The following is a 7,599-nucleotide window of genomic DNA, read 5'->3' on the forward strand; positions in this document are numbered from 1 at the left end:
TCACACAAGTGTTAACATAAGGAAATGCATGTGTAACTTACTAATCATCGCACACGAGTACTCGCAGACGCATCGTGTGCGATACTCCTAGCCACCGCAAGCAAGTAGTTTGCATTTTTCCAAGTTTCTTGTACACACAGAATCACACACGAACTAACTATATTAACCGTCTGTGTTGTAAATTCTCATCACAAACAGTTCATCCGAGTCGGCTGTTTGCCACGTATCACACACATCCTATTAAGTTGAACCATTTCTGTTGCGTTCGCTAATCGAAAATAGTTCGTCCGAGTGAACTGTATGCCCTATATCACACACACCTTGATCTGGCTAACCATTTATGTTGCACACCCTAATAGCAAACAGTTCATTGAAGCAAACTGTATGCCGTATATCGCAAACACATTGATATGGCTGCCCGTTTCTATTGTTCTGCCTCATCGCAAACAGTTCGAATGGGTTAACCGTGTGCCCTGCATCGCACACACAACTAAAATCTGAACCGTGTTTGATGCATCCTCCATCGCAAGAGTTTTGCACCTTTTTTGATGGTTTTTTTGCATCCCCGTTTGTGATTAATGCGTCGCACACAGTTTCGTGAAAGGGTCTCTGATCGTAGTGTCGCGTTAGCAGCATCCTGCAGTAGTGTAAGCAAGTTCTCCCCGGCAGGCTATCCTGCCGGTACCCTTAGTTCGTTGCCGCGGAGCTAGGGCTACCGGGCACAAATCATAAAGAGGGACCAGATGATGTAGGGTAGAACCCTAGGGCCCGATCTTTCATGAAATGGAGGGGATTCCGCGAAGAACACGAGGAGAAACGCGAGGGAAATCACGAGGGGAAATGAGAGGAAACACTCAAATAGACTAGAAACGATCACACATGTGCTAGATCCTCAAAACATAAATAGATACATGATCCAAAGTCAACAAAGGACGATACAAACGGTAACTAGTTCATCTTCGTGAGGAGGTCTTGAATCTGCGAGGGATCTTCCCGTGAGGGGTCTTGAATCTGGTGTGGATCTTCTCCGTAGAGGCCGCGGTCTCTCAATCGAGAAGAACCATAAGGACGAGCAAAGCACTATCTCTAAAATGAGCAAACCTTTGCTAACCCTAGAATGGAGGAGGTGGAGGAGTATATATAGTCTAGGGCCACGAAGGGGTAAGTGAGGGGCGAAAGGGTACATGGGCTTTGGCCCGAGTTTCTGCGCGCACGCAGGGCTGGATGTTCTGGGCAGGGCCGGAAGTTTCGGGCTTCGGAAGTTCCGGGCAAGTTCCCGCCGGGTTCCGGGCTACCTAGAGAGTTGGCGCGCTCGGGGCTGGTCTGGACTCCGGGGGACGGAGGTTCCGGGCAGAGGCCGGAAGTTTCGGGCTTTCCAGAAGCTTGTCCATGCTTCTTCTTCCTTCTCTTCCATGCTTCCCTTGCGGATGGTGTAGGTGATCCTTGGCGCTTGCACTCCTCCTCGTCGTCCGAGAAGCTCCGACAATACCTATGCATGCACACAGGAGAAAGTGTCAAGTAGTATACCATCCCCGGAGGGGTCAAGTGAGCACATGTAAAGGCGATGATTCACCTTTTTGTATGTGAAGTAGATGTGGCACGTGTCACTTGCCGAATGAACTCTTGACATGGTGATGTCCGTACATTGAGCAGTTTTTTCTTACTGGACTTGTTTCGTACATTTATCTATGAGAAAATCCAGGGGTTAGAATTCTTTCCAATTCGAAAGTCCCAAATGATCCAAGGGAGCGGAAAGAGAGGGATTCGAACCCTCGGTACAAAAAAATTGTACAACGGATTAGCAATCCACCGCTTTAGTCCACTTAGCCATCTCTCCACATTCCAAAGCGAAAGGTTTCCGTGATATGATATAGGCAGAAATAAGAAATAACGGTTGCAAAACCCCCCCTTTTTTTCTTTCAAAAGTCTATAAAAATTAAATCGCCAATTCCATTTTAGTTATATTCTTTTTTCTTAATGTTAATAAAAAAGAAAATTCTTGTTTTTTCTTTCTAAAAACCGATATTGGCCGAGAGACAATCAAATAGATTTTCTCTTTAGCAGGCATTTCCATATTTCCATATAGGACTTGTTATAATTATAATAAAAAAATAAGCAAGTTATATAAAAAAAATGCTTTTTTATCGATTATTTATCAAGAAAGCAAAAAGGGTTCTTATCAAATCCACCATAAAATTGGGAAGAATCATAAAGTAAGTAGACCTCACTCCTTTAATGATGCCTCTATGCGCTATTCTGATATATAAATTCGATGTAGATGAAAATGTATAAGAGAATTTTTTGTATTTCCCTAGACGTAGATCGCACAAGACAAGAATTTTTCGCTATTTAGGATTTCATATTCTTGTTACTAGATGTTCTATAGGAATAAGAAGAAATTGCAACTCCTTTGCGCTAAACATAAAATCGGATTTCGAAGGTCCATTTTCTTTCAGAATCCTCTATTTTAGTTCTTCCACCCATGCAATAGAGAGGGAATGGGAAAAGAAGGGTTACTTTTATTTTCATTTTACCCTTAAAAGATAGACTTTGAAATAGGAGTCTTGGAATAATGCTCAATTCAAAGGTTATTTCTTTCTATAGTATAAAAAATAATTTATTTCTATTTCTATAGTATAAGAAAAACAAATAGTATAAGAAAAATAAACTGAATCAAATTCATGGATTTACCACCACCTCAGTTGTGACTCCATAGATAAAAATGGGAAATTTCTCTCTTCGAGACCATTGAAAAAGGGCATTGAACGAGGAAGAAATCGTGCACAGATAATAAAACTATCATATGCCTTGGAAAGTGATATGAGGTGCTCGGAAATGGTTGAAGTAATTGAATAGGAGGATCACTATGACTATAGCCCTTGGTAGAATTCCTAAAGAAGAAAATGATCTATTTGATACAATGGATGACTGGTTACAAAGGGAATGTTCCGTTTTTGTAGGATGGTCTAGACTATTGCTCTTTCCTTGTGCTTATTTCGATTTAGGGGGTTGGTTTACAGGGACAACTTTTGTAACTTCTTGGTATACCCATGGATTGGCTAGTTCCTATTTGGAAGGTTGTAATTTCTTAACCGCAGCAGTTTCTACCCCTGTCAATAGTTTAGCACACTCGTTGTTGCTACTATGGGGGCCCGAAGCACAAGGAGATTTTACTTGTTGGTGTCAATTAGGCGGTCTATGGACTTTTGTATCTCTCCACGGGGCTTTTGCACTAATACGTTTCATGTTACGCCAATTTGAACTTGCTTGGTCTGTTCAATTGCGGCCTTATAATGCAATCTCATTCTCTAGTCCAATCGCTGTTTTTGTTTCTGTATTCCTTATTTATCCACTAGGGCAATCTGGTTGGTTCTTTGTGCCGAGTTTCAATTCTTCTTTTTCTTCCAAGGATTTCATACTTGGACGTTGAACCCATTTCATATGATGGGAGTTGCCAAAGTATTAGGTGCAGCTCTGCTATGCGCTACTCATGGAGCAACCGTAGAAAACACTCTATTTGACGGTGATGGTGCAAATACCTTCCTTGCTTTTAACCCAACTCAAGCTGAAGAAACTTATTCAATGCTCACTGCTAACCGCTTTTGGTCCCAAATCTTTGGTGTTTCTTTTTCCAGTAAACATTAGTTACATTTATTTATGCTATTTGTACCCGTCACCGGTTTATGGATGAGTGCTATTGGCGTAGTTGGCTTGGCTCTGAACTTACGTGCCTATGACTTTGTTTTCCAGGAAATCCATGCAGCGGAAGATCCTGAATTTGAGATTTTCTACACCAAAAGTATTCTTTTAAACGAGGGTATTCGTGCGTGGATGGCAGCTCAGGATCAGCCTGAGGAGGTTCTACCATGTCAAAATGCTCTTTAATAGAACTTTCGGTTTAGCTGGTCATGACCAAGAAACCACCGGCTTTGCTTGGTGGGCTGGGAATGCCAGACTTATCAATTTGTCCGGTAAACTACTTGGAGCTCATGTAGCCCATGCCGGATTAATCATATTCTGGGCTGGAGCAATGAACCTATTTGAAGTGGCCCATTTCGTACCAGAAAAGCCCATGTATGAACAAGGGTTGATTTCACTTCCACACTTAGCTACTCTAGGTTGGGGAATAGGGCCAGGGGAAGTTCTAGATACTTTTCCGTACTTTGTATCTGGCGTACTTCACCTAATTTCCTCCGCAGTCTTAGGCTTCGGTGGCAATTATCATGTGCTTCTGGGACCCGAGACTCTTGAGGAATCCTTTCCATTCTTTGGTTAAAATGACTAAAATTTTGGGTATTCACTTAATTTTGTTAGGTCTAGGTGCTTTTCTTCTAATATTCAAGGCTCTTTATTTTGGCGATGTGTATGATACCTAGGCCCCTAGGGGGGAGATGTAAGAAAAATTAACAAATTGACCCTTAGTCCCAGTGTTACATTTGGTTATTTACTAAAATCTCCTTCTGGTGGAGATGGGTGGATTGTTAGTGTAGATGATTTAGAAGATATAATTGGTGGGCATGTATGGTTGGGTTTTATTTGTGTATTTGGCGGAATTTGGCATATTTTAACCAAACTCTTCGCATGGGATCGCCGTGCATTTGTATGGTCTATAGAAGCTTACTTGTCTTATAGTCTAGCTGCTTTATCTGTCTTTGGTTTTATCGCTTGTTGTTTTGTATGGTTCAACAATACAACTTATTCGAGTTAGTTTTATGGACCCACCAGGCCAGAGGCTTCTCAAGCTCAAGCATTTAGTTTTCTAGTTAGAGACCAACGTCTTGGAGCTAATGTGGGATCCTCTCAAGGACCCATAGGTTTAGGTAAATATCTAATGCATTCCCCAACTGGGGAGGTTATCTTTGGAGGGGAAACTATGCATTTTTGGGACCTTCGTGCTCCATGGTTAGAACCTCTAAGGGGCCCCAACGGTTTGGACTTGAGTAGGTTGAAAAGAGACATACAACCTTGGCAAGAACGACTCTCAGCAGGATATATGACCCATGCTCCTTAAGGCTCTTTAAATTCTGTGGGTGGCGTAGCTACCGAGATCAATGCAGTTAATTATGTCTCTCCTAGAAGTTGGTTATCAACTTCTCATTTTGTTCTAGGATTCTTCTTTTTTGTGGGCCATTTATTGCATGCAGGAAGAGCTCGAGCTGCTGCAGCAGGTTTTGAAAAGGGAATCGATCGTGATTTGGAACCTGATCTTTACATGAACCCTCTTAACTAAGATTTTCTTATTTATACCTCCTCTACTTTTTTTTCTATTCTGGCTCGGTTATTCCATCTAGCCGAGCCATTCATTCCTTTTTATCAAAGAAAGATAAGGGACATAAAAATGAAAGAAACAAACGTTTTCAATCAGCAAAAGGAGAGAGAGGGATTCGAAACCTCGATAGTTCCTAGAACTATTATGGTTTTCAAGACCGGATCTATCAACTACTCAGACATCTCTCCACAGTCTAATCCTTATTTTACTCCTACAAATAGAACATAGCCATATACAAAATAAAAAGATTTATTAGCCTCTAGAAAGATATCAGATACAAGTTCCTTTTTGATATATCTATGTATACTGTATACACGGATACATGATCCGCTTTACCCGTTTGTGAAATAATGAGTAAATAATCTCTTCTCACCCCCATATCCAAATAAAAAAGTGGTTTAAGTAATGAATTTGAATTAAAGAGAAGAATCAATGGATTCATGATTAAACCCCTCCTACTTCTTGTATTTTTTTACAATTTTGGTTAAGTCAGGGATCAAATATGTAGTCAACTTTATTTGATGGTAACTTGGTGGATTAGAAATATGACTATTGCTTTCCAATTAGCTGTTTTTGCATTAATTGAGACTTCCTCAGTCTTAGTAATTAGCGTACCCCTTTTATTTGCTTCTCCTGATGGTTGTCAAATAATAAAAATGTTGTATTTTTTGGTACATCATTATGGATCGGACTAGTCTTTCTCGTAGCTATTCTGAATTTTCTCATTTCTTAAATTAAATTTGGTTAATATTTATTAACCCCATAAAAAATAAAAAATAAAGGCCATTTCTTCTAAAAAATTAGAATAGTGAGACGTATTAAAATGCAATTTGCGTTCCGAGTTGCTAGCTCTTCTGTTTCAGTATTATGAAATTCCATTCCCATTGGAATAATCATTGTAGATAAAAAAGGAAAACTCTAATATAATAGAAAATGAAATGAAATGGTCGACCGAGACATAGAAGGTCGACCCAGGCGGATATAGGCTATAAAATATATACCGTAGTGAGCGTAGTGCAATGGTAATATATCTCCTTGCCAAGGAGAAGATACGGGTTTGATTCCCACCGCTCGCCCGCTTAATTTATCAAAGTACTATGATAAAAAGTTTAGTCTAGTTAACTGTTTAGCTACTTATGTTAAATTAAGTATTAATTAGGTGTTAGTCTAGTGCCATATCCCTTACTATCTTACCGTTCCTTTGCATCCCACTCAAAAAAAGAGGGCGCTCCAGAGGCAGAAATAGAACTCTCCAACAGAGCTCCAAAATTTGCGTATTAACTGAGACAAACAACGGGGTTTTAAAGGGAAGGGAGAGGTAGACTGTCCCTTTCGTTTCGTCTTTATTTTCTGCAGGGTAGGGAGAAGCTTGCACCTTCTTTTTTTTGAAGGCAAGTGACTTCGCAAACTGCTCAATTTTGCCCTCTAGGGCCGGGAACTAATGAATAAAAAAGGGTTGGATACGCCCCTCTACCATATCTAGAGAAATAGAATGGTCCTTTTATATAGACTGCTAAGTGCGGAGACTCTTAGCTTTGGATCTATTTATACTTTTCGAGTATATTGACAATTCCAAAAAACTGCTCATACTATGATTATAGTATAATCACGAGTGGTTGTATATGGCCCTATTGTCTAGTGATGCCCCTATCGTCTAGTGGTTCAGGACATCTCTCTTTCAAGGAGGCAGCGGGGATTCGACTTCCCCTGGGGGTAGGGAGTATTATGAAAGGAGGTTAATCATTGACTAGAAAAAACCCTAGAATAAATTCTTCCTGTGTCGATGCCCGAGTGGTTAATGGGGACGGACTGTAAATTCGTTGACAATGTCTACGCTGGTTCAAATCCAGCTCGGCCCAAACCAAAAATCTAGGGCTTCGTGAATATGAACTAAATCCTTTTGTTTTTCTTTCATAAAATAAAATGTCTGATCTATAGAAATAAAAGATAAAGAAAAAAGGGAATTTTTTTCTAATCCATATCTCTCTCATTCCTTTCTTACAAACAAAAGAGTTTTTCTTATTGAAGGCTGGATTATTATCCATTTTTAGTGATAAAAAATCATGACATACTAGTTTTGTCACTCTCACTATACCCACGTATAATATAATATGTGGGTATGTAGTATATGATTCGTCTATTTCTTAGAGTATGAAAGAAGAATCGAATCTTCTTATGGTTCTATTTAATAATGGGTATGCAATACACCCCGCGGGGATTGTAGTTCAATTGGTCAGAGCACCGCCCTCTATCGGGGAAAACGACACCTATGAGACCACGAGGATCCCTTCTACGATTTGGCAGGGAACATGGGCTAAGCAAAGTGCAGA

The 7,599-nt window shown here is 40.1% G+C and overlaps 1 non-coding gene across 1 annotated transcript; it reads right to left on the reverse strand.

Annotated features, from left to right (window-relative positions):
• Window positions 1–1,749: 1,749 nt before the first annotated feature.
• TRNAS-GCU (transfer RNA serine (anticodon GCU)) lies at window positions 1,750–1,837 on the reverse strand. The gene has a single exon. It is a non-coding gene; the product is annotated as a tRNA-Ser (tRNA).
• Window positions 1,838–7,599: the final 5,762 nt, after the last annotated feature.

This window comes from Aegilops tauschii, chromosome 3 (assembly GCF_002575655.3).
Source record: "Aegilops tauschii subsp. strangulata cultivar AL8/78 chromosome 3, Aet v6.0, whole genome shotgun sequence".
NCBI lineage: Eukaryota > Viridiplantae > Streptophyta > Magnoliopsida > Poales > Poaceae > Aegilops > Aegilops tauschii.